This window comes from Trachypithecus francoisi, unplaced genomic scaffold (genome assembly GCF_009764315.1).
Source record: "Trachypithecus francoisi isolate TF-2019V2 unplaced genomic scaffold, Tfra_2.0 Lachesis_group1, whole genome shotgun sequence".
Lineage (NCBI taxonomy): Eukaryota > Metazoa > Chordata > Mammalia > Primates > Cercopithecidae > Trachypithecus > Trachypithecus francoisi.
Genome location: NW_022681454.1, coordinates 64240052 through 64249633, shown reverse-complemented (window position 1 = coordinate 64249633; position 9582 = coordinate 64240052). Strand labels below are relative to the sequence as shown.

Genomic DNA, 9582 nt, shown 5'->3' with positions numbered 1-9582 from the left:
TAAAATCTTCAGTTATCAATAGTGCTGCATTATAAAGCTAGTTTATACAATCCTGCATAGCATTGGTCAAAATGACAAGTCATAATAGATAAAATTAAAGCATTATACAAACAAGATAAGTCACTGAAAATAATTTAAGGCCTTGAAGTGAATTAATCAGTCTAACTTAAAGCTAAAGAGTAAACCATTAATTATCCACCTGAAATGCAAGCAATATGCTTTTTTAGCTTCTGTTCTGTGGACCAAATAACAGAAACAACTCTTCCTTATGATTTATGGTTTATTTTTAGAATCCTTCTGGACTTGAATGACTGAAAGTCAATTCTATTTTTCAATTGTTCACAGAAGATTTAGGACTGTTTTAGCCGTTTATGTGGAATGTCAAACTGTGGACACTGTGCAGATGCTAGTGCTCAGAAGGCTTCTGCTACTAAGTAAGGGTGAGACTGAATCATGGACTTCCAGCTTGATGTTTCCATTACATCAGTTGCTTGGCTGCTGTTCCAGTTTTTCTTATGTTTACATCCAAGTTGTCGAAGTACAATGCACCTATTAATAATGTCTATGATTTGTTCTTTCAATTGTTCTGCAACGTGCAAATCTGCAAGGACAAGGGTATCAGCAACATTTTCTATTGAGAGATTACTAGACAAAGCTTCCTCACACATGACCTTCAGCTGTTCCCAGTGCATGTTTGTCTGCAGCTGCCAACAAGTTTTCAGCCATTTTGTCAAGGTTTAGTCCTTTCCCTGTGTTAATGTATCTCATCATTTCTTTAAAACTATCAGCGTCTAAATCATTTATTTCCACTCAATTCTTTATGCTTTTTTCCATTTCATGTTCAAACATGGCATTAAAAACTGGGAATTGAGGTACAAGCAGATTTAAAAGCTTTAAATTCTTGTCCTCTCACAACAAAACTGCAGTCTGTAAATCTCATGTTTTCCCAGAGATTACCTACATCTTCTAGTCGACACTCAGCCACCTTCAAAGTATTTGTATTAGTATGTCCTGATATGTTTACTGAGTCTTGGACCACACTCATTTTGCAAAATAATGTAAGCTTGTCATGTGGTAAAAGACTATAAGCTTCGTCAAGCTAGAGGCTCCCTCTAATGAAATTTTTAAAATCTCAGTCTTTCCCTTGCATGAATTGATATGCTCTTCGGCTTTTCATTGCTTTTATTTCTTCCCTTTTGGCATTCAGAAGGGAAAATTTGAATTTTGCTCACACTTCACTTTTTGGCAAGCTGACTAAAAGCAAATATAAGGACAAGAAGTCTTTACTTTCGTTATCTAATCCCTTTGTGTTTACCCTCAGGCACCATTTCATTTTGTCATTTGGGCCAAGTGAAAATGTTGAACTTTTTAACACCTCACCCATTTCCTCTTGACAAAAACTGAAGTTATTAATGGTCTATGTGTTGAACACTTTACTACTTTGACCTGTGTATAACACTAGCTTTCTACTATGGGACAAGAAGACATTTCTCTAGGTAGAGGTGGGGCTGGTTCCTGAGACATTGCCACTTTATTGCTTTTTTTTTAGGATTTATGTAGTATCCCACACAGTTGATACCTTACCTCAGATGTCTCAGAGAATTAGTGTTTGATTTTCACCAGGGACATGGTTGAGAAGGGCCACCCTCATATTTTCTCAATTCCTGAACGTGTCTTGACTGCATCAGCTCCAAGACACCGAGGCTGTGCTGGAGGCAGCAGGGTTAATGGTGGCAAGTCCCTGTGGAGGCACCTTCGCCGACCCACGTTCCTCCTCCCTTGCCTGCCATCCTTCCCTATCTCCCTCTCCTCTTGTTGTCATTCCTTGCTGCAGTAGAGTTTTGCATCCACATACATCCTTAGTGCTGTTATTGACAAATATATTACATATGTATAAGTTAAATGTTCAGCATTACAACTATATCTATATATATGCTTTATATAATTGCTTCTTAAATTTGTTAGGAAAGTTAAATAAATATGAATTTATATTATCTGTTACAATTACATAATTATTTATTCAAGTGTATTTTTTTATTATGTGGATTCACACTGCTTTCTGTGTTTATTTACTTTTAGCCTGGAAAATTTTCTTTAGAATTTATTGTGAGGCAGATTAGTTAGCAATAACTTTCTGTTTTTGTTTGTTTAGAAATGTCTTTATTTCATCATCAATATTTAAAGATGATTTTGATTTTGTATTAAAAAGAATTTCTGGTTGGCAGTTTTTTCTTTCAGTACTTTGAATGTGACATACCATTGCATTAGGGGCAGCATTGTTTCTGATGAGTAGTCAGCTATTGATGGTATCTGAGTTCCCTTATATGTGGTTACTTGTTTTAGTCTTTGTACTTTATAATTTTCTTCCTTTGGTTTTCAACCTATTTTTATTGTGTTTCTGTTTGGATCTTTTTGTGTTTACCCTAACCTAAAATTTTACAGAACATCTGAAATGTGTAAATTAGTGTTTTTAAAATAGTTTATGGGATATTTGGAGCATTGTTTTTGAATATTTTCCACTGAATCTTTCTCTTCTTCATGTGATACTCCTATTTGGCCTATTTTGCTGTGCTTAAGTGTGTCCCAAGAGTCTATAAGGCTCTGTTTATTTCTCTTCATTTTTTGTTTCTCTGTTCTTTGGATTATATAATCTCTGCTGATCTCTCTTCAGCATTTTTTTGGCTCTTATTTTTCTTCCTCAAATATGAAGCAGAATCCTGCTTGTGCATTCTCTATTTCTGTTATTATATTTTCACTCCACTATGTTCACTTGGTTCTTTGAAAAAATATAACTTCTATTTTTTTCTACATATTCTCGATTGAATGTAACATTGTCTTTGTACCTTAATTTTCAGCTTTATATGTGATTTCCTTTAGGTCTTTGAGTATATTTATAATGTCTAATTTAAAGTTTTGCCTGTTAAATCTACAACTCATCCTTTTTTTTTTCTTTTTTTTCCAGACAGAGCCTCACTCAATTGCCCAGGCTGGAGTGCAGTGGCACGATCTTGACTCACTGCAATCCCTACCTCCCAGGTTCAATCAATTCTTCTGTCCCATCTTACCAAGTAGCTGGGGTTACAGGCATGCACCACCAGACCCAGATAATTTTGTGTTTTTAGTAGTCGGAGTTTCACCATATTGGCCAGGCTGGTCTTGAACTCCTGACTTCAGGCAATCCTCCCAACGTGACCTCCCCAAGTGCTGGGATCACAGGTGTGAGCCATTGCACCCAACCCAACTCATCCCTTTCACAGGCATGTTTTATTGCCTATTTTCCCCATATAGCAGTCCCACTTTCCTATTTCTTTATATGCCTGTTAAAATTTGTAAAACCCTCAATATTTTAGATAATATGTTATAGTTACTCTGGAAATTATACCCCCATCTTCTTTTAATTCTAATTGTTAATTTGTTTGGTGAGGAAATGGATTATTTTAATGAAGTCTTTTTTTCCCTTGCAGTGTTATTTCCTTGGTGTTTCTACTCAGAAAGTGCACCCTTGGGTGTTTTCACAAACCCTGGAATAACAGTGATTTTAATAGGAACACTCTTTGACTCTTTTCTGTTTTTTTTTTTTTTTTTTTGGTTGTTTGTTTTACATGCTCAGTCTACCTCTTAACCTTCACAAATTATTCGCTGATTGATCTTTTTCTTTTGGTATTGCCCTTTGGGCATAAATTACTTCATAGTCTGAACCAATAACATTTAGGCACTTTTACAGTGATAGATTCTGAGGCATTTCAGGGTGATATGAACACAGAAAACAATGTTCTTTTCTGTCTTTTTTTTCTGATTAGTTAGCTTTCTTATGGTCTCATTGGCATCACTCATGAAATTACCACCTACTTAGCAGTTACCAAAAAACTCTTCATATTTTGACCACATGCTTATGCTTGAATTTCCTACACATTTTTTTCACATAAAGTGAATTGCTGTCATGAAAGCTTTAGAACTCTTTGTTTAATGGTCTGACTCTTTCCTTGGGAAAAAAGTATCATCAACCTTTGCTCCAGAGCTAGGGGCACGGGCAGTGGCACACTTCTGTTTGTGCCACTAAGAGTAAGGTGCTAGGCTATAGTCTTGATTTGCTTCTTCTCTCATTGAACCTCCATCCTATAAATGAACTATCGTAATGACTCTGGTACTCAGAGTTCTTAGTACACTGTGCCTGAGTAAAACTTCTGTGCTTTGACAGTGGCTACATGAAAGAAGTGAAACTTTTTTCACCTCTCTTGCTGGAAATCTAGCCTCTGTAACACATAGGTGAGGTGTCTCTGTGTGAAAAATTTAGGAAGCTTATTCCCTCCCAAAAAGATAATATAGTCCTCTTGCAGAAGTTTCACAGAGGGGGAGTCCAATGTTCTTGTCTCCACCGGCTTGCAGTACAATTTCTGTTGTACTGAGGGAAGGTAGGCTAGCAAACAAGACCTTGTTTAATGCCACAAGCTCTTGCTATTTTAAACAACCCTTAGTGTGTTCCTTAATAAATGTTTATTTGTTTGCTGCATGTTTTGAGGGCAATTCCTAGCATACTGTTAAATTTGTTAATTAATTTTATTTTTTAAACCCTTTCTCTGTTTGCCCAGAGAATACTCACTGGCAGTACTTGCAGATGCAGCATTTATCTTGAGATAATTTTGTCACAAAATATCTAGTTTTTATTATTATTTTTTCATTCCTTTAGCATGCCAACTTTGGAAACAAACAAACAAAAAAAGCATTAGATTTTTAGCATTCTATTGGTAGTAGTGCTATTTCCATTTACAAAATGTAGACATTTTCGATTGCTGAAAATGTCAAATTCTAGAAAATGTAGGATATTAACATTGTTCTCGAGCAGTTGTTGGCTGAAGATTAACCTGAATTCAATTTTTCTAAAGTAGATGATTCAGACGATTCTGATGTTAGCTCTCTTTAGAAATAACTCCAAGAAGAGTTTTTATAATGATGTTCACACTGAAAAAGAGTCAGACTTGCTTCATCCTCAAGGAGTGTATTTATATAAGATTAAATAAGTGCTGGCTGTGAGCTGCACTACGTTTTACCTAAACTGGAAAATGGTGAGGAGATGGGGTTTCACAAAGTTGCCCAGGCTGGCCTTGAACTCCTTGGCTCAAGTTATCCTGCCTTCTCATCCTCCTGAGTAGCTGGGACTATAGGTGCATGCCACAGTAGTCAACCTCTCCGAATATGATTACATAGTTATCTCTAAAAACAATTTTCACTATTTATTCTTGTTACATTTCAGAGCTGATTCATTTTATGCTACCAATCTGGCATTGGCCAGGACATGTTTTCTTCTAAAATGTCGTTCTATCTTCATATCATAAGTTTGTTCTGCCTCAGCATTCATTTTTAGGCTTAATATGAGTTGTTTAAGATCTAGTCATAGCTTGTCACTTTTGGCTTTGTTAAAACTTCCCTTCCTCATGTAGTTGTTTGAGATAGAGTTTACTTGTTTCTCATCCTAATGATCCAGAAATGCAACATATCACAGATGTAATGACCATGATATAACCTAATGATCAATACCAGAGTCATATAATAATTTTCCCCTTCTTGTGTGTTCCCTTAATCCAGCCATTCCTCTACTCGTGCAGAGAAGCCTAGGAAATAATACTCATGGTCCTTAACAAAAGCCCTCCCACAGGGGTTTCCCCTTCCACTTCCAGACAGCTGGTTGAGCTCTCTGTCACTTCTGGACTTTCTGTCACATTCTTATCACCATCCCTAACATCACTTAGGAACTGTGAGTAACAAATTTCTTCTATTTTATGCATTTTGTTCTTCCTTTCTCATTTCAATATATTTGACCTGACTCATATATCTGAAACTCACTTCCCCACCTCTGTCAGAGCTTTCCAGGATCTTGGTTTACAGCCATTCTCAAGAAAGATACTTCAATATAAAATTGGAAAGAACTCATAACAGTATAAATCACAACACCTCTGAATATACTTAATAACAGAGAAATTAGAAAGAAAAGTTTAATTTTATACATCATAGAATTGCTATTTAGAAACAAATAGGACACGTTAGAAATAAGAAAAAGTAAAACACTTTGTTGAAGTTATATACTTACCTGCATTTTTAAAAAAGTATTACCCAATGGATTATAGAATGATGCCAACACATAATGCCAGGTTGCAAGGCATAGAGAATAGAAGAATGTGACATGACTATCTAATAGGTGTAAATCTTCCTTTTGAAGTGAAAACAATTACTTTGGATCTAGATAGTAGTGGTACTGGCAAATGTGTTAAATGCCAGTGAATCATACACGTTAAATGGTTTAAGTGTATAATTTTGTGGTGTGAAATTCCTATATCAATTATTCTTTAAATAAACAAGTGGCTGACCGGATTTGACCAAGAAGACATAGTTTTTCAGCCCTTGGTTTATGCTACAAATTTAATTCCCATGTGCTTGAAATAGTAAATGCTGTCATTTTTATCATTTACATTAGAAACATAATATGTTTTGAAACTAATATATTATGCAATTATATGAACACTAAAATTATTACCGTGGAAATTTTTTAATTTATCATAATAGTGCCAATTTTATTTTGCTGTACACACAATTGTTAGTGTTTTGCAATATTAATGACTTCATTCTTTCATTAATCCCATGATATTGATAATGCAATGACAATCATTGCTATTTCATTGGTGAGGAAGCTGAGGCAAATAAAGTCACCATAACTTGTCGAACCCCACGTCATTATATAGTGATTTCTAAGACTTGAATAAAGGCCATCTTGATCCAGAGTGCCAGCTCTTAGCTACCATGTTATGTTGACTCTCTTACTCTGGGTGCAGATATTTTCAAAGTGTAGTTGTTAGGTGGGCTCAGTTGTGTGTTCCTTCTACAGAGTTTCTTATTTCCTATGGTGCCTGAGTCTATAATTATCTGAAGATCATTCACTTAACATACTTAGTGATTCGTGTTGAAAAGCTCAGAGTGCTGGTGGGTTACCAGGATTTCTTAGGCATATATTTATGTCTCTATAAAATTGTCATTTGTTATGGGGACTACAGATTGAGTTGTTGTGTAATAGTGAGAGAAAAAAAGACAAGAAAGGAAGAAACTGAAAGAGAGAAACAGAGAGAGAACGTGCTGTGTTTCTACCAGAGCTTTGAAAGTTTAGCTGCATTATTTCCATTACATTCTTTGTGTTGAGACAGCTACAAAGTCTGCCAAACTTCAAAGGGAGGGGATATTACTTGATAGGAAAATTGCCAATGTATTTATAGTCATGTCTCAAAATAACAACAAATAAAACCTTTCGAAGAAGGCAGCAGAAGTTATTAAACTATTGTATGATTCATAAAATATTAAAAATAGTTATAGAAAAAATATCAAAATTACATGAATTTAGATTTCTATAATTATTGCAATTTTTAAACATTGTATCCTATTCATACATATTTTTAAAAATAGAACAAATGTCCTAAAAGCAAGCTACAAGTGAATAAAATAGATGATATACAAGAAACATTATCAAGTTTTTGAATGACACTAGTGAATTAATAACATGATGTTACATTTTGGAACTTCCTGTCCTGAATTGATGTTTTTATTTCACTAATTAAATTTTAAGTCTCATAATTAATACATGAAAACTTTGTGGAAAGTTAAACATTGCATAATTGTATACAATAGAAATTTAAATTATCATCATTGGAATTACCTGTATTTTTTGAGATTCTTTCTTCTTCATACTAGCTTATGTATATTTTATTTTATTGCAAAAAACACTTTTTTTGTTTTTCTGGAAACTTCTTTTTCTGTTTAGTAATGTGATAATCAGCCTGTTCTCTGCAGTGGTTACATTCAAGCATTTGTTGGAGGTACATGTATGTGTTCATTGACTGAAAGCCATTTAAGTGCTAGAGAAATTTGGTTCATTCATCTGCTTGTATGCAAGGATTTCTACATGATAAATTTCTAGATGTAAAACTTCAGTTTCAAATGGCATATTTACATTTTATTTAAGAGTATTGGCTCAAATTATACCCCTCAAAAATAGATTTCTCAGGTTTTTATGGGGTGCAAATCTTCTCTATGGCATTAATTTGTTGACATTAGTTCTATTTTTATCAGCATGAGTAACTTTTTAGTCTTTTATATCTTATTGGCCATTTTTATTTTGAATTACTTCTTCACATTTTCATCATTTTTTTAATTAGATTGTTAGTCTCTTTTGGTTGGTGATTTGTAGTTCTCACTGAACAATGGATACCAGTCTTTTGTTATGTGTGTTATAAGTTTTATGTGAAATAACTCAGGTTTATAATCATGATAAAACAACATTATTAATCTTTGGCACTATATAAGTTCTGTTTGTCTTTATATCTGTATTAATTCCTGGATGATTTGTATGAAATTTTGTATAATTTCTCTATCTCATTAATGTTTTAGTGTGTACGTGTCTATAGATTACATGATTTATCTATGTGTATAAAATTATAAATATGCATATATATATATCTTTTTCTAATCACACCTTAAGCTGGAGAATTTTTTTTGTGAGAATTAGTTAATGGTGAGACATTTAAGTGATAAAGACAAGTAGATTTCTGTCAATCTGGGCTAGTTTGATCATAAAGTGCTTCCTTGATGTGTAGATTAAAGGAGGGTTATGACTTGATTTAGCTATTTTCCACAAAATTTATAAACTTTTAAATTCTTTGTACATATTTTTTGACATGCGAAAAAGTTTATATTTCCATATTATATTCATAGGAGAAATAAATCAAAAGACTGGAAAATAAGAAAAAAGATACGATTATTTAAAGTATAGTTATGTAGAATAATAAGTATTTCAAGCTGTCTTCGAAATACACATTGAATTTCACAACATATCTATTAGCTAGTTAACTGATGACGTGTTTTGTTTAAAAAGAAATGGACATGTATATGTACATGCATGTTTAGCAAGATAGAAAATTCACTAAGTCCCTTTAGAGTGCAATTTCTATATGATCTTAATCTAAAATTAAGGAGTTACGATTGTTATTAAAGGTTGAAAATGATAATAAAACCCATATGAAATTTAGGATTGTTTTTTCTCGTTCTATTAAGAATGATGATGACATTTTAATGAGAATTGAATTAGATTTATAGATTTCTTTTGGCAAATGCTCATTTTCACAAAATTGATTCTACCCATCCATGAGCATGGGCTGTATTACCATTTATGTCATCTATGACTTTTTCTCAATGTTTTGTAGTTTTCTTTGTAGAGATTTTTCACCTTCTTGGTAAGATATATTCATGAAAATTTCTATAATTTCTCTATCTCATCAATGTTTTAGTGTGTATGTATCTATAGATTACATGATTTGTTTATGTGTATAAAATTATAAATATATATATGTGTGTTTTTAATCACACCTTACACTGGAGAATTTTTTTTTTTTTTGAGAATTGGTTAATGATAAGACATTTAAGTGACAAAGACAAGTAGAATTCTGTCAATCTGGACTAGTTTGATCATAAAGTGCTTCCCTCATGTGTAGATTAAAGGAGGGTTAAAGGTAGATTAAAGATGAGAAAAAAGTGTTTTTTTCTTTT

At 33.4% G+C, this 9582-nt stretch overlaps 1 pseudogene; it reads right to left on the bottom strand.

Moving 5' to 3' along the window:
• Window positions 1-350: 350 nt before the first annotated feature.
• Window positions 351-1524, bottom strand: LOC117085543 (annotated as a pseudogene).
• Between the last annotated feature and the right edge of the window lie 8058 nt (window positions 1525-9582).